We start from the raw sequence: 22,777 nt of genomic DNA on the forward strand, positions 1-22,777 counted from the left end.
ACTCACAGGATCCTGGGGGTCAGGCTAAGATAGCCTTTTGCCCTTAGCAAAGTATGAACATTGAGGCAGCTGAGTTCCTAGAGGAATGTCACTCTGCCTAGTTCAAGGACTTGCCAGTGGGCTATAGGCAGTAAGGAAATTCAGTTTTTGTCTTTGCTTCCCACATCAAGATTATACAATGAAAAAATGTTTCTGAAAACTGTGAAATATATTCATAAACTTGCCCATGTAAGGAGGTCTGGTGTAATAGTCACAATTACTTACTGCTTAGTTTTCACTGGAAATTGAGGCTTTGAAGCATTAAGAATTCTAATAAATGTAATTAAGACTACCGGAAATAATAAGGAAAACAACTCTGGAAAGTAAGAAGTGTTTTTTTTTTTTCCCGTGGTTTTTGTTTTTAGAGAAAGTCTGAGGAATAAAAATATGTATTTGTTGGAAAAAGAAAATTTTGCCCCAATTTTGAAAGAAAAATCTAGGATAAAGTTTGTAAGAAAGTTGCAAAGATGTTCCTGTAGAAAGACTCTTCGGAAGGAAATTTTGTGTGTGGTCAGTACTGGCTAAGATTAGGATAAATTTAAGCAAATGAGTTTTGATTTCAAAAGTATACGGATGCAAAGTTTTTGTTTTCTCCTTCTTAAAGTTTTCTTGGGGCACCTGAATGGCTCAGTCAGTTAAGCGTCTAACTCTTGATTTTGGCCCAGCTCATGATCTCAGGGTCATGAGATCGAGCCCTGTGTTGGACTCAGGGCTCTATGGGGAGTCTACTTGGGGATTCTCCTCTCCCTCTGCCTTTCCCCTTGCTCTCTTGTGTGCATACACACACTTTCAAATCTTTAAATCGCTTTTCTTGAACTAATGGTCTCCTATTCATAAGAAATTGTAAGCAAAATTTTCCTTACCTTTTTAAGTTATCTACCTAAAAAAAAAAAAAAAAAAAAAAGATTGTTTCCCATAATAATTTGCTATATTTGTCTGATCTTTGATTACTGAAAAACATGGAGTCTTAGAGTAAAATAACTAAATTTTGCTCACAGATATCTAACTTTCTGTATTTGCCTTTTAACCAAAGTGAAACCAAAAGCTTTCAATGTAGACTTACTGCTTCATAATGATTCATGATCCTAGTTCATCAAACCATTTCTGGGGAGAGGCCTGGTGTCTGTGTGTGTGTCTATGTATCTGCGTGTGTCTAAGTAATTTATCAAATCAAATTCTATAAAGTCTTTTGACGAATCTAACTGAAATTTTCCAGCGGGCCCCTGGAACACTTCAGGGAAAAAAAAATGTGAGAAATTAAGCTAATTAAGTTTATCTGGTGTTAAATTACATGTGAAGCATTGTGAAATGATACTAAACCCTCTTAGATGATATTTATATAGATATGAATTTGTGTTCTAACTTGTGTGAAATGCCTAGAAATCTGATGTCTTGGTATATTATCTTGAATGTTGTACGTAACAAAAATTACCAGATTTCCTTGTCCATTACCTTGTAATCAATTCTAATCAGATCTTTAGCCATAGCCATTTTTGTCTTATTATTTACAGACTGTTAACTTTTATAAAGGAATAAAAGTATGCTTACAAATGTGCTTCATCTTCAGTGGGACTCATGGAAGGTGTGTGTAGGGGGGCAGCATACAGGTTTCTGATAACCCCAAAATCATAAAACTGAACTTAGGTAAAAATTTCTAGAACAAGTAGAGAAACCAGATTTAGGCAGAACAAGAAGGAATAATATGCCTGAATAAGGAAAGATGATTATACTTCTTAAGATTTTTTTTTTTTGTTTGAAACACTCCTTAAAATGCTTTTCTCTCTAGATATTTATATTTTAATTCTGATACAGTTAACTTAGTGTTATATTAATTTCAGGGGCATTAATTTCAGTTCCGTGCATTCCCGAGCGCTCATCACGTGTACTCTTAATCCCCTTCTCCTGGTTCACCCATCCCCCCTGCCACTTACCTCCCCTCTGGTGACCCTCAGTTGATTCTCTATAGTTAAGAGACTGCTTTTTGATTTGTCTTCTTAATTTGTACATTTGCTTCTTAAATTTCACATAGGAATGAAATCATATGGTGTTTCTTTTTCTCTGACTTATTTCCTGTAGCATTATGTCTCTAGATCCACCCATGTTGTTGTAAGTGGCAGGATTTCATTCTTATGGATGAATAATAATCTATTGTGTGTCTATACACTACATCTTCTCTATCCATTATCTATCAATGGACACTAGGACCTGTGGCTATTGTGAAGTTGCAATAAGCATCAGGGTGCATGTATCCCTTGGAATGAGTGTTTTTGTATTCTTTAGGTAAATACCCCATAGTGTGATAATTAGATCATAGAGGTGCTCTATTTTTAACTTTTTGAGGAACCCCTGTACTGTTTTTCAGAGCGGCTGCACCAGTTGTAATTCCCACCAGCAGTGCAAGAAGGTGCCTTTTTCTCCATATCCTTGCCAACCCCTGTTGTTTCTTGTATTTATTTTGCCATTCTGACAGGTGGGACATGATAGCTCATTGTATTTTTAATTTGTATTTCCCTGATGATGAGTGATGATGATGATAAGCATCGTTTCATGTGTCTGTTGACTGACCATCTGGATGTCTTTTTTTAAAATTGTTTTTTCAGTGTTCCAAGATTCATTCTTTATGCAGCACACCCAGTGCTCCATGCAATTCGTGCCCTCCTTAATACCCACCACCAGGCTCACCCAGCCCCCTCACTCCCTCCCCTCCAAAACCCTCAGCTTGTTTCTCAGAGTCCACAGTCTCTCATGGTTCATTTTCCCCTCCAATTCACTTTCCTTTCCTTCCCCTAATGTCTTCCATGTTATTCCTTATGCTCCACAAGTAAGTGAAACAATATGATAACTGACTCTCTCTGCTTGACCTTTCAGTCAGCATAATCTCCTCCAGTCCTGTCCATGTTGATAGAAAAGTTGGGTATTCGTCCTTTCTGATGGAGACAAAATATTCCATTGTATATATGGAGCATATCTTCTTTATCCATTCGCCTGTTGAAGGGCATCTTGGCTCTTTCCACAGTTTGGTGATTGTGGCCATTGCTGCTATAAACACTGGGGTACAGATGGCCCTTCTCTTCACTACATCTGTATCTTTGGGGTAAATACCCAGTGGTGCAGTTGCTGGGTCATAGGGTAGCTCTATTTTTAATTTCTTAAGGAATCTCCACACTGTTTTAAAAAACACTTGTTGTTTCTTGTCTTGTTAACTTTAGCCATTCTAACTGGTATAAGGTGGTAACTCAATGTGGTTTTGTTTTGAATTTCCCTGATGGCTAATAATGATGAACATTTTTTCATGTGTCTATTAGCCATTTGTATGTTGTCTTTGGAGAAGTGTCTGTTCATATCTTCTGCCCATTTTTTGACATGATTATCTGTTTTTGGGGTATTGAGTTTGGGAGTTTTTTATAGATCTTGGATATCAGCCCTTTGTAGTGTCATTTGCAAATATCTTCTCCCATTCCGTGGGAATTGTTTTGTTGACGATTTCCTTTGCTGTGCAGAAGCTTTTGATTTTGATGAAGTCCCAAAAGTTCATTTTTGCTTTTATTTCCTTTGCCTTTGGATACATATCATGAAAGAAATTGCTGCGGCTGTTGTCGAAGACGTTACTGCCTACATTCTCTAGGATTTCGATAGATTCCTGCCTCACATTGAGGTCTTTTATCCATTTCAAGTTTATCTTTGTGTATGGTGTAAGAGAATGGTCGAGTTTCATTCTTCTATACATGTCCAAATTTCCCAGCACCATTTATTGAAGAGACTGTCTTTTCTCCATTGGATATTTTTTCCTGCTTTGTCGAAGATTTTTTGACCATAGAGTTGCGGGTCCATATCTGGGCTCTCTACTCTGTTCCATTGGTCTATGTGTCTCTTTTTGTGCCAGTAGCATACTGTCTTGGTGATCATAGCTTTGTAGTAAAGCTTGAAATCAGGCAATGTGATGCTCCCAGCTTTCTTTTTCTTTTTCAACATTTCCTTAGTAATTCAGGGTCTTTTCTGGTTCCATACAAATTTTAGGGTTGTTTTTTTCCAGCACTTTGAAAACTGCTGGTGGACTTTTGATCAGGATGGCACTGAAAGTATAGATTGCTCTGGGCAGTAGAAACATTTTAACAATGTTTATTCTTCTGATCCATGGGCATGGAATGCTTTTCCATCTTTTTGTATCTTCTTCAATTTCTTTCATGAGTGTTCTGTAGACACAGTAGAACACATCTAGGTTTAGGTTAGGTTTATTCCCAGGTATCTTACAGTTCTTGGTGCTGTAGTAAATGGAATTGATTCTCTCCTTTCTGTTTCTATATTTTCATTGTTAGTGTATAAGATACAACTGATTTCTGTGCATTGACTTTGTATCCTGCCACATTACTGAACTGCTATATGAGTTCTAGTTGGTTGGGGGTAGAGTCTTTTGGATTTTCCATATAAAGTATCATGTCATCTGTGAAGGGAGTTTGACTTCTTTGCCCATTTGAATAACTTTTATTTCTTTTTGTTGTCTGTTTCCTGTTGCTAGGACGTCTAGCACTACGTTGAATAACAGTGGCAAGACTGGGCATCCTTGTCGTGTTCCTGATCTCAAAGGGAAGGCTGTCAGCTTTCCCCCATTAAGAATGATATTCACTGTGGGTTTTTCATAGATTGATTTTATGAAGTTGAGGAATGTTCCCTCTATCTCTGTACTTTGAAGTGTTTTTAATCAGGAACGGATGCTGTATTTTGTCAAATGCTTTTTCTGCATGAACTGAGAGGACCATGTGTTTCTTTTCTCTTATTGATTTGTTCTATTACATTGATTGATTTGCAAATGTTGAACCTCCCTTGCATTCCAGGGATAAATCCCACCTCATTATGGTGGATAATCTTTTTAATGTACTGTTGGATCCTGTTAGCTAGGGTCTTGTTGAGAATCTTGACATCCATATTCATCAGGGATATTGGTCTGAAATTCTCCTTTTTGATGATGTCTTTGCCTGGTTTGGTGATCAGGGTAATGCTGGCTTCATAGAAAGAGTCTAGAAGTTTTCCTTCTGTTTCTTTTTCTTTTTCTTTCTTTCTTTCTTTTTTTTTTTTTTTTGAACAGCTTCAGAAGATTAGATATTATTTCTTCTTTGAATGTTTGGTAGAATTCCCCAAGGAATCTGTCAGGTCCTGGGCTCTTGTTTTTTGGGAGGTTTTTGATCACTGCTTCAATCTCGCTACTAGTTATTGGTCTATTCAGGTTGTCAATTTCTTCCTATTTCAGTCTTAGAAGTTTATAGGTTTCCAGGAATGCATCCATTTCTTCTAGGTTGCTTAACTTATTGGCATATAACTATTGATAATAATTTCTGATGATTGTTTCTATTTCCTTGGTGTTAGTCGTGATCTGTCCCCTTGCATTCATAATTTTACTAATTTGGGTCATCTCTCTGTTCTTGTGTATTAGTTTGGCCAGTGGTTTATCAATCTTATTAATTCTTTCAAAGAACCAGCTTCTAGTTTTGTTGATGTGTTCTACTGTGTCTCTAGTTTCTAACTCATTGATCTCTGCTCTAATCTTAATTGTTTCTCTTTTTGAGTATGGGGTTGGCTTAATTTGTTATTGATTTTCCAGTTCTTTAAGGTATAGAGAGAGTTGGTGTGTTCAGGATTTTTCAATTTTTTTTTTTTTTTTTTTGAGTGAAGCTTGGATGGCTATATATTTCCCACTAAGGACTGCCTTTGCTATACCCCATAGGTTTTGGACTGATGTGTCTTCATTCTCATTGGTTTCCATGAATTGTTTAAGTTTTTTTGATTTCCTGATTGATCTAAACATTCTTGAGCAGGATGATCTTTAGCTTCCAAGTGTTTGTATTCCTTCTAACCTTTTTCTTGTGGTTGAATTCCAGTTTCAAAGCATTGTGGCCTGAGAATATGCAGGGAATAATCTCAGTCTTTTCATATCAGTGGAGCCCTGATTTGTGACCCAGTATGTGGTCTATTCTGGAAGAAGTTCCATGTGCACTCGAAGAATGAGTATTCTGTTTTAGGGTAGAATGTTCTATATGAGGTCCATCTGGTCTAGTGTGTTATTCAAAGCTCTTGTTTCTTTATTGATTTTTCTGCTTAGCTGATCTATTACTGAGAGTGGTGTGTTAAGATCTCCTACAATTAATGTATTCATATCAATATGACTCTTTATTTTGATTAACAATTGGCTTATGTAGTTGGCTGCTCCCATATTGGGGGCATAAATATTTATAATTGTTAGATCTTCTTGGTGGATAGACCCATAAGAATGATGTAGTTTCCTTCTGTATCTCTGACTACAGTCTTTAGCTTAAAATCTAATTTACCTGACATGAGAATCACTACCCCAGCTTTCTTTTGAGGCCCATTGGCATGAAAGAAGGTTCTCCATCCCTTCACTTTCAGTCTGGATGTATCTTTAGGTTCCAAATGTGTCTCTTGTAGACAGCATACGGATGGGTCCTGTCATTTTATCCAGTCTACAATCCTGTGTCATTTTATGGGAGCATTTAGGTCTTTCATATTGAGAGTGATTATTGAAAGATAAATTTTTATTGACATCATGTTGCCTGTGAAGTCCTTGTTTCTATAGATTATCTCTGTAAATTTCTGTTCTATGTCACTCTTGGGTTCTTTCTTCTTTTCTAGACACCACCCCCCCCCCCGCCTTAATATTTCTTGTAGTGCTGGCTTGATGTCACATACTCTTTTAAAACTTGCCAGTCTTGGAAGCTCTTTCTCTCTCCATCCATTCTGAATGTCAGCCCTGCTAGGTAAATTATTCTTGGCAGCATGTTCTTCTCATTTAGTGCCCTGAATATGTCTTGCTAGCCCTTTCTGGCTTCTTGGAGGTTTCTTTGGAGAGGTCTGACATTATTCTGATGGTCCTTCCTCTGTACATAAGGAATCTCTTCCTCCTAGCTTCCCTTAAGACCTCCTGTCTGAAATTATGGTTTGTGAATTTTACAATTAAGTGTCTGGAAGTCTTTTCAGACTCATTGATCTTGGGGAGGGGTATCCTTTCTGCCTCTAGGATATGAACACTTGTTCGATTCCCCAGATTAGGGAAATTTCCATCCAGAATTTGTTCACCTATATCTTCTAGTCTTCTCTCTTCCCTTACCCCCTCAGGGATATCAATAATTCTGATGGAACATATCATGGTGTCATTTATTTCCTTAATTCTGTTTTCATGGCTTCTGATCTTTCTTTTCTATCAGTTTGTCTTCTAGATCACTAATTAGATCTTCTGCCTCCATTACCCTAGCTGTTAGAATATTTAGATTAGATTGGTTCTCATTGATAGCATTTTTTAATACTGCCAGATCAGCCCTCACTTCTGCCCTTAGAGATTCTGTGTTGCTACTAATGGTCTTCTCCAACCTAGCCATTGCCTGGATAATTGTTACCCTGAATTCCCTTTCTGACATAGTGTTTATGTCCACATCCAATAGTTCTGTGGCAGAGGGCACAGTCTCAGTTTTTCCTCTGATGGGTTTTCCTCCTTCTATTCATTTTGGTGAAAGGTGGTTGAGGGGATGTATAGCTGAATAAATCAACCACGATCCAGGCAAAGTGCACCCTGGAAAGTTTTGGAGCAATCGGAAGTCACCACCAAAATAAAAGAAAAAACGGGGGGGAAGAGAAAACCCAGCCAAAATGAGCCCCAAAAGTAAGATTTATTAGGTACATAAACAAAAATGAACAAAAAGACTGACAAAAGTAAAAGACAAGGGAAAAAAACCCCACCAAAATGAACTCCAAGAATAAGATATAGTAAAAAAAAACAAATACACAGAAACATTGACAGAAGAATAAGATGGGAAGGTGGTTATAAACCCTCAATGTGGGCAAAGAAGGTTATTTCATTCTTCCTGGCTATATCTTGTTATCTTTGTTAAAGGACTCAACTTTTCAGAGATAGAGGGAAAATAAAACGGTTTACATATTGGGATAGTACTACTGAATAGGGAAGAAGGATTACCTTAAAGCTTATATCTATATGTATATTTTTTTAAAAAAGAAAAACAGGTATATGTATGAAAAAAGTTCAAGTTAAAAAGTTATTAAGGAATATGTTGTTTAAACTTCTAGTTGTAATGGTAAGTAGATTTAAAAAATTAAAAAGAACAAGAATCGTGAGAATTAAAAAGCTGTATCTATGAAATATACAGGTTTTGGGGGCAATACTGGGAGCTTAATATATTGTTTTCCCCTGATGTTGGGGTTGTACAGTTTTATGGGGACCCCGTGGTGGTTGCCCTCTTGTTCTTTTGGCTTGTCTTCTTGGGGGAGGGGCCTGCTGCATTGTTCTCCCATCAGTCTTGCTTGGGCTGAGTAGCCCTGCCCCCATCAAAGGGCTTGGCTCTGTGGAAACTGGCTTTTCAGGCTTCTGTTCTCTGCAGGTTTTGTTCTTTGGTGGCTTGTTGTGGCTTTTTGAAGGCTTGGTGGAAAGTAAACTGCACGCAGACCTCCGCCTCAGAGAGAAGCCTCAGACTGTTCCCCTCTGGATGCTCCAGCAGAGTTTGCAGAGTGGGAGTCTGTGTGTTCTGAACAGTGCAACCTCCCACAGGTGATGTGCACCCCCAGCCACGGTCCCAGTGGTCACCTGAGGCCAGCACTTGTCTCTGCACCCCTGTGCTACTAAAACCATGAGTCATATTGGTCTGGAGAGCCCTATTCCAGTGGCTGCCATTGCCGGAACTGCTGTTCGGGGTCCACACCCACGCCAAGTGTGCTCACACCCAGCAGAGGCACAGGTCATGAAGGCTGCAGGCCAAGGGACCCAACAGGAGTCTGCACTGGGTTCTCTCAGGTGCTGGCTGGGAGTCCTCAAACCCCATAGTCCCAGAAGGCTGTGGGCCAGGGACCACCGGCTGGCACCCACGTTAGGCTCACTCAGGCAGGGGCGGGAGTGTACCCAGCCAAGTGGTGGTGCAAGCAGCACAAAGCTGTAAGCTCAGGGACCCCTCTGGCCTCTCCCTGGCATGGGTGGCCACCAGAGGTGATAGTCCTGGGACTGTGGGCTTAGGCCTGTGTCTGTGACCAGCTGACTCCATCAGTTGCCCCTTTAGGTCTTTTGTTCTTTGTGAGTACTTTTAACTAGACTCCAAGTTAATGCTGTTCCCCAATCACAGGGCACTTTCATATTGGGGTATTACTTTCCAATGGGTGGCTTCTGATGGCCCCCTCCCCCTTTTGTTTATCCTCCGATATCACTCCAAGTGTTCCCACTGTGCTTTACCTCCCCACTGAGGTCTTCTGGCCCCGTAGAGATCCAGAAGTGTATAATCTTACATCTCAGGCTGATTTCATGGGTGTTCAGAGTGTTCTGGTAGATATTTAGCTCACTTTAGGGGACCGTTTGAAACAGGGTCTCCTACTTCTGCCATCTTGCCCCTCCTTGTGTGTGTCTATCTGGATGTCTTCTTTAGAGAAATGTCTGTTCATGTTCTCTGACCATTTTTAATTGGATTAATTATTTTGGGGGGCTATATAAACTCCCCACATATTTCGGATACTAATGCTTCATGAAATGTGTCTTTTGCAAATATCTTCTCCTATTCAGTAGATTTCTTTTCAGTTCTATTTCCTTTGCTGTGCAGAGGCTTTTTACTTTGATGTAGGCCCAATAGTTGATTTATTTCTGCTTTTGTTTCCCTTGCCTCAGAAGACCTATCTAGAAAAATGTTGCTACAACCAGTGTCAGAAATTACTGCCTATATTCTCCAAGGATTTTCCTGATTTCGGGTCTCCTAGTGAGGTTCCTAATCTGTTTTATTTTTGTGTCTGCTATAAGAAAGTGATCTAGTTTCATTCTTTTGTATGTTCTGTCCAGTTTCCCCAACACCATTCGCTGAAGAAATTCTCCCACTGCATTTTCTTGCCTCCTTGGTTGAAGACTAATTGACCATAAAATCATAGGCTTATTTCTGGGTTTTCTGTTCCATTGCTCTATGTATCTATTTTTGTGCCAGTACCATATGGTCTTGATGACTGTAGCTTTGTAATGTAACTTGAAGTCTGGAATTGTGATCCCTCCAGTTTTTTTTTCTTTTTCAAGACTGCTTTGACTATTCATGGTCTTTTGTGGTTCCATTCAGATTTTCGGATTATTCCAATTCTGTGGAAAAAATACTGTTGGTATTTTGATAGGAATTGCATTAAGTCTATAGGTTGCTTTGAGTATTAAAGACCTCTTAAAAATATTCTTCCAATCCATGAGCATGGAATATATCCTTCCATTAGTATCAACTTCAATTTCTTTCATCATTGTTTTATAGATTTCAGAGTACAGGTCTTTCACCTTTTTGGTTAAGTCTATTTCTAGGTATTTTATGCTTTTTTTTGCAATTATAAATGGGGTTAATTTCTCTTCTGCTTTATTAATAGTGTATAGGAATGCAACAGATTTCTGTACATTGGTTTTTCTATCTGGCAACTTTTACTGAATTTGTCAGTTCTAGCAACTTATTGATAGATTCTTTTGGGTTTTCTATATATATAGTATGATGTCATCTGCAAATAATTGTAAGTTTTACCCCTTCCTTACCAGTTTGGATGCCTTTTATTTCTTTTTGTTGTCTGATTGCTGTGGCTTGGACTTCCAGTACTATGTTGACTAGAAGTGAGAAGTGGACATACCTGTCTTGTTCTAGGCTTTAGGTGAAAAGCTCTATTTTAACTGATCGAGTATGATCTGTGGGTTTTTCATATAAGGCCTTATTATATTGAGGTATGTTCCCTTTAGACCTATGTTGTTGAGGGTTTATATCATGAATGGATGTTGTATTTTGTCAAATGCTTCTACATCTACTGAAAGGATCATATGGTTTTTATCCTTTCTCTTATTAATGTGATGTAGGATGCTGATTGACTTGAAAATAATGAACCACACTTGCACTCTGGGAATAAATCCAACTTGATTGTGGTGAGTGATTTTATTTATTTTATTTTAAAAGTGGATTTGGTTTGCTAGTATTTGGTTAAGGATTTTTGCATCTATATTCATCAGAGATATTGGCCTATAGTTCTTCTTTCATGTTGTCTTTTTCTGGTTTGGTATCAGGGTGTTACTGACCTCATAGAATGAATTTGGAAGTATTCCTTCCTCTTCCATTTTGTGTGTGTGTGTGTGGGGGGGGTGTTTATCATTTGAAAAGAATAGATAGTAACTCTTAAATATTTGGTGGGATTAACCCGTGAAGCCATCTGGTCCTGGACTTTTGTTTGTTGGGAGTTTTTTGGTTACTGATTCCATTTCATTGCTAGTAATCAGTCTGTTCAAATTTACTATTTCTTACTGATTCTGTTTTGACAGTTTATATGTGTCTAGGATTTTATCCATTTTTTTCTCTCGGTTGTCCAATTTGTTGGCATGTAGCTTTTTATAATATTCTGATAATTATTTGTATTTCTGTGGTGTTAGTCCTGGTTTCATTGATTTGGTTTGTTGTTGTTATAGTTTTTAGTTACTGTATCATTCATTTCTGCTCTAATCTTAACTTCCTTCTGCTGATCTTGGGTTTTTGTTTTTTTTTCTTTTTCTAGCTCCTTTAGATGTAAGGTTAGGTTGTTTGAGGTTTTTTTTTTTCTTTCTTCCTGTGTAGGCCTCTATTGCTATAAGTGTCCTTCTTAGAATTGCTTTTGCTGCATTCCAAAGATCTTAGACTGTTTTCATTTCATTTCTCTCCATGTAACTTTTTATGTCTTTGATTTCTTGGTTGACCCATTCATTGTTTAGTTAATGTGTTATTTAACCTCCATGTATTGTGTTATTTCAGATTTTTTTGTTGTAGTTGATTTCTAGTTTCATAGCATTGTAGTCCAAGAAAATGCATGGTATGACTTTAGTCTTTTTTAATTTCTTGAGACTTATTTTGTAGCCTAATATGGGACTCTTCTGGGGAGTTTTCCATGTGTTCTCACCCTCTCTCTCTCTGTTCCAGAACACCCAAAGCATTCTTTTATTAACATATATTGTGTTATTTGTTTCAGGGGTACAGGCCTGTGATTCATCAGTCTTCTACAATTCACAGCACTCACCATGCCCATGCCCCCCCCCCCAATGTCCATCACCCAGCCATCCCATCCCTTCCACCCACCACTACTTCAGCAACCCTCAGTTTGTTTCCTAAGATTAAGAGTCTCTTATGGTTTGTCTCCCTCCCTGGTTTCATCTTGTTTCATTTTTCCCTCCCTCTGTCTTATCCATGTGTGCTTGTGGAGAATGTGTCTTCCACTGTTTTAGGGTGGAATGTTCTGAATACATAGGTTAAATCCATCTAATCCAGGGTGTCATCAAAAGCCACTGTTTCCTTATTGATTTTATGTTTGGATGCCCTGTCCACTGATGTACATGAGGTGTTCAAGTTCCCTACTATTATTGCAGTATGACTGATTAGTCCCTTTCTGTCATTAATGGTTCTGTGTATTTGGGTGCTCCCAGGTTTGAGTGCATAAATATTTGTAATTGTTATATCTTCTTGTTGGACTGTCCCCTTTTATTATTAAAGTGCCCTTTGTCTCATTAGTCTTTGTTTTAAAGTGTATTTTGTTCAATAAATATTGCTACCCCAGCTTTCTCTTGACATCCATTTGTATGATAGATGTCTCTCTATCTCTTCACTTTCAATCTGCAGCTGTCTTGGGTCTGAAATGAGTCTCTTGGAGGCAGAATATAAATGGGACTTGTTTCTTAATCCATTCCATCACTGGATGTCTTTTGATGGAAGTATTTAGTCCATTTACCTTCAAGGTAATTACTGATATACATGTATTAGCACTTTGTTTTGTGGTGGGTTTTATAGTTTTTCTCTGACCCCTTTTTCTTGCTCTTGTCTTTCATGATTTGCTGACTGTCCTTAGTGATATACTTAGAATCCTTTTTCTTTATCCTTGGCACCTCTATTACTGGCTTTTGATTTGTGGTTACCATTAGATTTATATATAACATCTCCTGCATATGGCACTCTGTATTAAGTTGATGATTGCTAAAGTTTGAACCCATTCTTTACTCCCCACCTCCAAACCCCACATTTTAGGTATGAGGGTCTATACTGTACTTACTTTTATTCTGTGAGTCCCTTGACTGACTTGTACAGATATACTTACTTTTACTGCCTTTATGTTTCTAACTTTTCTTGTTCTTACTTGTGCTCTTTCCTTTCCACTCTAAGGGTCCCTTTTAATATTTCTTGTAGGGCTGGGTTAGTGGTCATGAACTCCTGTGCCTTTTGTTTGTCTAAGTGACTCTCTTTCCATTCTGAATGACAGTATTGACGGATAGAGTATTCTTGACTGCAGGTTTTGGTTTTGTTTTTTCCTTTCAACAATTCGAATAGGTCATCCCATTCCCTTCTGGCCTGCAAAATTTCTGCTGAAAAATCTCAGTCTTGGGCAGGGTGGGAGGGGGATGGAGTTCCCCTTGAAGGTAAGGGTCATTTTTTCTCTTGCTGCTTTTAAAATTCTCTTTATCACTACTCTTTGCCATTTTAGTTACATGTCTTGGTGTAGACCTCCCTGGATTGACTTTTTGGGTAGCCTCTGTGCCTCCTGGATCTGGATATTTGTTTTATTCCCCAGATTAAGGAATTTTTCAGCTATTACTTCAAATTTTCTACTCCTTCCCCTCTTTGCTTTCTTCTCCTTCCGGGTTCCCTATAATGCAAGTGTTATAATGCTTGATGGAGTTGCTGAGTTCCCTAAAGCTGTTCTCATTTTCATATTTTTTTTCCTCATCTGCTCAGTTTTATTACTTTCCAGTACTAACTGGTTCCTCTGCTTCCTCTAGCCTGCTACGTTTTCCTTCTAGCGGGGAGAGTTTGTTGTTGTTGTTTTATTTTGTTTTGTTTAAGTAGGCTCCATGCCCAGCATGGAGCTCAACATAGGGCTTGAACTCCCAACCCAAGATTAAGACCTGAGCTAAGATGGAGTTGGGCATTTAACCAACTGAGCCACCCAGGCACCCTTCCATCTAGTGTGTGTTTTTAATTTCATTTATTGTGTTCACCTCTGATTGGTTCTTTATCTCTTTTAAGGGTCTCACTGATATCCTGTACTCTCTTCTCAGGTCTAGCACATATCTGGATAATCACTGCTTTGAATTCTCTATCAGGCATATGGTACCCATTTCACTTAGGTCTCTTGCTGTGACTTTATCTTGTTCTTTCATTTAGGACCTATTCCTCTGTCCCCTCTTATCTAATGCTCTGTGTGCTAGGAAACTCAGCTACCTTTCCTGTTCTTGAAAGTAATGGCATTATGAAGAAGAGGTCCCATATTGCCCTGCAGGACAATGTTCCCTGTTCCTCGGAATATGGCACTTTGGGGGTTAGCTGCTATTTGTGTTATTTGTGCCCTGCTCTCGTGTCTGGCCTTTTTTTCTCCCTTCAGTACCCTCACCTGCATAAGTGCTCTTTGACTGTTGTGGGCTACGTTTGGTCTCCAGCTGAGGTGAGATGTGCTGGTCCTGCTTACAAAATGAGACCTGCCACAGCTGGAGCGAGGACCAGCCTGGGCAGGTCTGGAAGTGTGGGGGGTGTGGTGTGCAGTTCTAACAGGGCGTACTTCCAGTTTCTGCGGGGCCCGCTGTCAGGACCGAGGCCCCACAAAATGCATGGCATCTTGGCAGGGACTGAGTCAGTGTCCTGGGGGAGGGGGCTCACAGTACTGGGACTGAGGCAAGTGTGGCTGGAAAGGGAAGATCTGCCAAAGTGCAAAGGGGGCCAGGGCTTGGTGTAAGCAAGTTAGGTAGTAAATGCTGACACTGCTCTGGTTTCCGCAGGCGGCAGCATGTTTATGATGGGCGTGGTGTGTAGAAGGGAGATGGCACTTGCCAGCAGCTTTGTTCCTGGAGAATTCCCTTAGCCTTCCCTGCTCCTCTGAGATCTGTTCCAAAATGAATACCCTCCCTCCCGAATGTCCCAGGCATTTCCAAAACTGCTGCTTCCACGCTGTATCTCCCAGGGCTGTTTGTTTTATTGTCTCTTTAAGGGTGGGAACTCCGCTTCCTATCAACCTCTGGACTCTCCCAGAATTGAGCCTGCTCATTTTTAAAATTCCAGGTCTTCCGTCATGCTGGTTGTAAGAGCTCAAAGAATTCAATTCCTCTGGTTTTCAAAGCCAAATGTTATAGTGAATTTTTTTTTTTTTCCCACCATGTGGGCTCCCTGCAGTGTCCTAGTCTGTTTCTCTGCCTTGTCTATGCCTACGGGTCCGTCCCTCCCGCAGATGGCCCATGGTCCCTTTAGCAACCCACCATGACTCCACCCTTCATACCTTATTTAATGTGGCTTCTCTGCATTTAGTTGTGGAGTCCGTTCTCCTAGCTTTCAGGTTCATTTTCTGTGTTATTTACACTAATGTGAGTGTTACATAGTTGTATCCAGGGAACAAGACGAGCTTAGGATCCCCCTACTCTGCCATTTTCCTAGCAGTCTTTGTCTCCAGATTTAAGTGAACTTTTTCTCTTAAACTAACTTACAGTAATTTGATAAACTATGCCCTTGAACAAATTGAAACATTGATCTTTTCTCCCTACCTGACCCCTTGAGTATTCAGACTCTCAGGTAAGAGTTTAGATTTTTTTATGGTAATATATTTATTTGCATATTTTCAATGAGAGTATGTTCTCCTTACAACAGGACACAATTGGAAATAGGGCTTTGACTAGAATTTAATATTTGTGAGAGATCTACATAGATTCAGATATGACCAGACAGCTTTAAAAAAGAATTAAGATTGACTTTATGGAGCCAGTGAGGCCCCTTAGAAATCTCAGCCTGGTACCTTTCCTTAGAGTTCCCAGCAGCCTTACCAAGAGAATAAAGAAGGTTCCTTCCTGGCAGGTGCAGAAACCCCAAAGAGATGAATTCAGTCACATCTATTAGGTATTGTAGGCAAAAATCTGACATCTAGTCTTTAGCGTGGTTTCAGGCCATGAGATGCTGTCAAAAGTTCAATCTAGAGAGGACTTATGAAAAGTTCCAGAAAAGAAGGGTTGTTTTCTTAAAGATTTTATTTATTATTTATTTGATAGACAAGGATCACAAGTAGGCAGGGAAGCTATTTCAATGAAACTACCAGCTCAATTAAAAAAATTATCTTTAATTCATATTTAATCCAAATGTAACAAACATAGATTCCAAGGGTACAATATAATGATTCAAAAATTCTATACATTACTCGGTGCTAAGTGTATTCTTCATCCCCATCACCTGTTTCACCTGTACCCCCAACCACCTCCCCTGTGATAACCATCAGTTCTCTATAGTTAAGAGTATGTTTTTTGGTTTCTCATTTCTGAAATTCCATATATGAATGAAATCCTATGATAGGTCTTTGACTTATTTCACTCAGATGGATTTAGAAGATAGAATTCTATGTTGCAAATGACAAATTTTCTTTTTTATGGCAGAGTAATATTCCCTTCCGTATTTATACCATGTATTTATCATCTATGGAAAGATACATGGACTGGCTCCGTATCTTGGCTAACGTAAATAATGCTGCAATAAACCTAGGGATGCTTGCATCTTCTTGATTTACTGTTTCAGTTTCTGTGGGTAAATACCCAGCAGTGTGATTACTGGACCTTAGGGTACTCTATTTTTAACTTTTTGAGGCACCCGCATACTGTGTTCCAGAGTGGCTGCGCCAGCTTGCATTCCCACCAACAGTGCACGAGGGTTCCTTTTTCTCTACATCCTTGCCAATACTTGTTGTTTCCTGTGGTGTTGACTTTAGCCATTCTGGCAGGTGGGAAGTGACAGTTCATTGTACCTCTAATTGCATTTCACTGATGAGTAATGTTGATCTTTTCAGGTCTTTGGGCCACCTGTATGCCTTGTGGAGAAATATCTGTTCATGTCTGACCACTTTTTTAATTGGTTTTAATTAATTATTGTTTGGGTGTTGAGTTGCATCAACTCTTTATATGTTGGATATGTCATTTGCAAATCTCCCCTCCCGTTCAGCAGGTTGCCTTTTAGTTTTGTTTATTTCCTTCACTGCGCCAAAGCTTTTTATTTAGATGTAGTTCCAATAAATTATTTTTGCTTTTGTTTCCCTTGCCTCAGGAGATACCTAGAAAAATATTATGGGTGATGGCAGAGAAACTACTGCCTGTGCACTCTCCCAGGATTTTTATGTTTCAGGTCTCACGTTTAGAACCCTAATCCATTTTGAGTTTTTGTGTATGGTGGAAGAAAGTGGTCTAGTTTCATTTTGTATGTAGCTGTCTAGTTTTCCCAACATTTTTTGAAGAGAACTGTCGCACTGCATACTCTGGCTTCCTTTGTTGTATAGTTTCAGATCTCACATTGAGGTCCTCAATCCCTTTTGAGATGTGTGTGTGTGTGTGTGTGTGTGTGTGTCTGTGTTTGTGTGTGTGTGTGTGTGGTATAAGAAAATGTTCCAGTTTCATTCCTTTGCATGTAGCTGTCCAGATTTCCCAGGACCATTTGTTTAAGAGGCTTTTTCCCCTGGTATATTCTTACCTCCTTTGTTGTAGATTAATTGACCATGTAATTGTAGGTTTCTTTCTGGGCTCTCTTTTCTGTTGATTTATAGGTCTATTTTTGTGTTAGTACCATACTATTTTGATTACTACAGTTTTATAGTCTATCTTGAAATCTGGACTTGGGATAGCTTCAGTTTTGTTTTTCAAGATTGATTTGGCAATTCAGGGTCTTCTGTGGTCCCTAAAATTTTAGGATTGTTTGTTCTAGTTCTGTGATAAATACTGTTGGTATTTTGCTAGGGATTGCATTATAGCTGTAGATTGCTATGCGTAGCATGGACAATATAACTTTTACTCTTCCCACCCCCACACATTTATGTATATGACATCATACCTTATATTCTTTTGTGAATCCCTTTACTGATCTTTTTCTAGATCTAATTGATCTTACTGCTTTGTGCTTTAATCTCTGTACTGGTTAATCTACTTTATGTTTACAGGTGCCTGAGCATGTAAACATGTTATATTTATATTTTTTTCTTCTCTAATTTTCTTATACCTGATCATGGCCTTTTCTTTTCCACTCAAAGAATTCCCCCTAGTATTTCTTGTTGTCCTGGTTTAGTGGTCACGCATTCCTTTTGCTTTTGTCTGAAAAACTTTCTCTCTCCTTGTATTCTGAATGACAGTCGTGCTGGATAAAGTATTCCTAACTGCAGGGTTTTTTTCTTTAGCACTTTGAACATATCAACCCCCTCGCCACTGGCCTGCAAAGTTTCTGCTGAAAAATCTGCTGACAGCTTTATGGAGTTTCCCTTATACGTATATAATTGTTTTTTCCTCTGGCTGCTTTAAAAATTCTCACTACTTTTTGCCATTTTTTGTGTCTTGGTGTGGACTTCCTTAGGTTAATTTTTTTTTTTTTTTGGTGGCTCTCTGTGCCTTCTGGACCTAGATTTGTTTCCTTCCCCAGATTAGGAAAGTTTTCAGATACTTAATCAGAATTTCTGCTTTTTGTCTCTCTTCTCCTGCTGGGATCCCTAGAATGTGACTGCTATTACACCTAATGGTGTTGCTGAGTTCTCTTACCATTTTTTTTTTGGTCCTGTCCAGCTTGGTTGCTCTATTACCATCATCTAGCTTCCTATCTGTTTTACTGCTTCCTCTGGCCTACTATTTATGGACTTGAGCATATTTTTAATTTCAGAACTCTTCATCTCTAATTGGTTCTTTTTTATATTTTCTTTCTTTGCTGAAGGCCACGTGGGGATCTTTCAATCTTAAGTCTAGTGAGTATCTTTATGACAGTTACATTCTCTTCTTGGTCCTGTTGTTTCATTTGGGGCATAATTCCTAATTCTGCTTCTGTGTATTCAAGTCAGCTAGGTCTCCTGATCTTGAAATGAGAGGCCTTCTGAAGTGATCCTGAAATGCCCTATAGGGCAGTGTTCCCTCCTCTGTAGACCTTGGTGCTTCAGGGGGATCTCCTGTGTGTGCTGCATGTACCCTACTACTGTTGTTGAGCCACATTTGCCTTTAGTCTAGTTGGCTTCCCTGGCCCTCTTTGCCTGTTGTCATCAGGGTTTGGTCCCTGTGCTGTTAAGGTGCCAGTCTGGGGCCACTCTGGGCTTGAATTAGGTCAGACCCAATACTTGCCTTCAGCCCACCTGCTGGAACCATGGTTGCACCAAACTATGGAGTTCTCTCCCTCTGTTGTCCCCAAGGGACTTTCATTAGTGGGCAAGGTCAGGAGTAAGAGAAGATGTCTGTCCCCAGTCTTCTGTGGTGGTTGCAGTGACCCTGAATGACTGGGTTCTCTTTGTGTTGATCCCCACCACCCCACCCCTGGAGGGTTTCTGTTGGTGGGTGGGGCAGGCAGTCGGGGCTGCCATTGAACTGCTGTGTGTGCGGTTATCTTCTGCTCTCCCCAGGGCAAGAGTACCTCTGGAGTGGTGCTGACCCCCGTTGAGGCACAATGAGGAATCACTCTGGAGGGAGGCCTATGGAGTGAGGCAGGTTGAATGGGACAATCTTCAGGAAAACTCAGTGGCAAGGCATGCTGTTAGCAAAAGCTAAGTGGTGAGGGTTCTGTACTGGTTTCCGCAGGTGTCTGTGTACCTGGGCTGGGGGAGCAGGGGAGAGAAGAGACACCATTAGCTCTTTTGTTCTTGAGAAGTCTCCTATAGATCCCTCCCTGCACCCCACCCCCCACCCCCCACCAGTTCTGAGATTAGTGAATACAACTCCTTCCCCACAGGCCCTAGGCTCTTTTCAAACTGCTGTTTCTGTGCTGTATCTGGACGGGGTTGTTTGTTGTGCTGTTCTCTTTAAGGGTGGGGACTCCACTTCCTATTGCTCTCCAGCTCTGAGTTGAGCCCACTGATTTTCAAGGATCCTGATGTTAAGCCCCACTTATGAAACACCCACAAAGTTAAGCCCCTCCGGTTTTTAAAAACCAAATAAGGACTTGTCTTCCCAGTTTAGGTACTTCTTTATCTGGGCTGCCTGGTTGTAGGGTCTGCTCCTCTCTGCTTCTGGTGTCCCTTCCATTGGTGGTTGGCCTTGCAGACTGGTTGGTTCCTGAACACATCTCCACCCTTCCTACCCATTTTCAATGTGGCCTCTATGATTTTTCTGAGTTACACCGACAGGATTGTTACCCTTGGCATATCTGCTGTTAGCTCAACTTTTATGCGTGAAAATTCATGGAAGTTTCAAAGGAAGTAGCTGTAGCGGCCCAGGGCAGGCTGCCCTAAAACAAACTACTTCAGCATAAAGGTTATTCCGAAGGTATAAAGTTATTCCTTTTTTTAAAAAATTTATTTATTTGACAGAGATCACAAGTAGGCAGAGAGGCAGGCAGAGAGAGAGGAGGAAGCAGGCTCCCCGCCGAACAGAGAGCCCGATGTGGGGCTCGATCCCAGAACCCTGGAACCATGACCGGAGCCGAAGGCAGAGGCTTTAACCCACTGAGCCACCTGGGCGTCCTGGTATAAAGTTATTCTTAAAGGCAGTCAAGACCCTATGGGCTCAAGAGAAATTTTTGTTCCTCCCTTAACTGCATCTAAGAGTCTAAATTGGTAGTCCTCCCTAGAATGAGCTGTTATTAGCAAAAATAAATTTTATCTAGGTGAGCCATCTGTATGGCAGGTAAACATCTAATTATCCTCTTTCTCTGTCTGCCTCTCTGCCTACTTGTGATCTCTGTCTGTCAAATAAATAAGTAAAATTTAGAAAAAAAATCGTAAACATGTAATTACCAAACAGTTTCTCTCATCACCCTGTGAAGTACAGTCCTTTCCTCTAAAATCCCAGGCCCTCTACCCTTTTCTCCTTAGTTCAGAATGACCTAGTCACCTCATTTTGCCTGTCTCTGAACTTTGCATGCCGGAGTAGGTTCCCCATATGTATACCATTAAATTTTATTTTCTGTTAATCTGTCCCATGTCAATTTTGATTCTTAGTCCACCTCGGACCTTGAAGGAGATTGTTTCCTGATGGTTTCTATCAAGGGGATCTTGGTGATTCTTTGGCATTTGCTGTTCCATATCAGTTGTGGCAGATACAATTTGCTCTTCCATATGCATTCATATAAGTAAAACTTAGGTTTGTTGTGTTGTTTTGGGAAATTTCTACTGGGGTTTCAATTGGAGGTGCACTGAATCCAAAGATCCATTTGAAATCTGTTATCGTTGAGATTTCCTACCCATGAACATAGTATGTTCTATTTAGGTTTTTAGTCTTTCCAAATAATACCGTTTTTGCTCCCCTCTGGAGGTTTCATACCTCCAAAAAAAAAAAAAACTAAGTAATTTTTTGTTAATGTAAGTAGTATTTGTTTCTAAATACATCTTCTAATTGGGGCTACTATGTTGAAATGATTGCCTTTTGTATATTAAAATAATTTTTTTCATTCCAATCCTTTTTTCCTTCTCCTTGTCTTACTGTGTTGGGTAGGATATCAAGGACACTCTTCAATAGGAGTGATGGCAGGTGCTTTTGTCTTGTTTCTGATACAAATGAAAACTCAGTCTTGTCTTCATTAAGTATGAAATTTGCTTATACTCTGGATGCTGAATTTTCTCAAATGCTTTCCCATCTATAGAATTCTATATGGCTTTTCTCCTTTCATTGTGAATTTTCTAGTATGCCAATTTTGCATTCCTTGGATACATAAAACTTGCTTATGAAATACTAACTTTTTTGAAAACTGTTGTATTGCTGAGTTTGTAAGGCCTATACTTTTTCTTTCTTACTGTTCTCACTGGAATTGTATACCAAAATTATGCTCTCTTCCTGAGTTCCAGAATATTTCTTTTCAAAAATTCTCTGCAATTATTTTTTTTTAGAAGATTGGAAGTTCTCCTTTGATGTTTTATAGACCCTACAGCCCCAGAGTTTTCTTTGTGGAAGAATTTAACTATTGTTTTCATTCCTCTAATAATTTTTACTGTCTTGATAATCTATTTTTACTTTTAATACATCATATTTAAATTTTAAATATTCGCATTAGGAGCACCTGGGTGGCTCAATTGGTTAAACATCTGCCTTCAGCTCAGGTCATGATCCCAGGGTCCTGGGATCAACACATCAGGGTCCCTTATTTGAGAGAAGTAGTCTGCTTCTTCCTATCCCTGCCACTCCCCCCTTCTTGTGCTATCTCTCTCAAATAAGTAAATATGTTTTTGCATTAAGTTGATTATTTATCTCTTTTGAAATGTCTACAGTTTACTCATTCCTGAAGTTTATTAGACTATTTTTTTTAAATCCATCTTGGCAGTTTTGTCAATGTTTCAAAAACCCTTTCATTTCGTAAATCTTTTCTAACTGTATTTGTGTTCTATTTTATTAGCTTTGGCTCATTCTTACTACATTCCTGTTATTTTTCCTAACTCCTCAAACTGTGTAGGCTTAGCTAATTTTACATAATTTTTTTAACATAAGTTTTTAAGAATGGCTTTAGCTTGATCCTAAATTTTTTTCATTACTCATTTAATTTGTGCTGTAACATTTAATACCCTGTGTCTCTAAAACACAATGGTATAGGTATTTTCACATTAAAGATGCTTAATTTTAATCTAATTACTGTGTTGTGCTTAGGCTTATAAATTCCACTTAGTGTAAATTGCCTAAGTCACAATGTGATAAAGTAGTGAGTGAAGGAAAGTACCACTGTTAAAACTTCTACACTCAAATTCCCTTTCTTTCCTCAGAATACTCAGGTCCGGTATGTCACAGGTAAGTATGCACTTACTCTCATTTGATTAGTATCAGCATTAATGT

At 39.2% G+C, this 22,777-nt stretch overlaps 2 long non-coding RNA genes across 4 annotated transcripts in view; one reads left to right on the forward strand and one right to left on the reverse strand.

The window, feature by feature from the left end:
• The first annotated feature begins 16,132 nt into the window (after positions 1-16,132).
• Positions 16,133-18,268, forward strand: LOC309840993. The gene is made up of 2 exons (XR_014298893.1): positions 16,133-17,398; positions 17,441-18,268. It is a non-coding gene; the product is annotated as an uncharacterized lncRNA (long non-coding RNA).
• Positions 18,269-18,414: 146 nt separating this feature from the next.
• LOC309840992 overlaps positions 18,415-22,777 on the reverse strand; it is a 41,813-nt gene continuing 37,450 nt past the window's right edge. For all 3 annotated transcript variants that reach the window (XR_014298890.1, XR_014298891.1, XR_014298892.1), the window contains exon 3: positions 18,415-19,617. This is a non-coding gene — a long non-coding RNA (uncharacterized lncRNA). The remainder of the gene's footprint in view (positions 19,618-22,777) is intronic.

Source organism: Mustela nivalis, assembly GCF_964662115.1.
Source record: "Mustela nivalis genome assembly, chromosome: 9".
Taxonomy (NCBI): Eukaryota; Metazoa; Chordata; class Mammalia; order Carnivora; family Mustelidae; genus Mustela; species Mustela nivalis.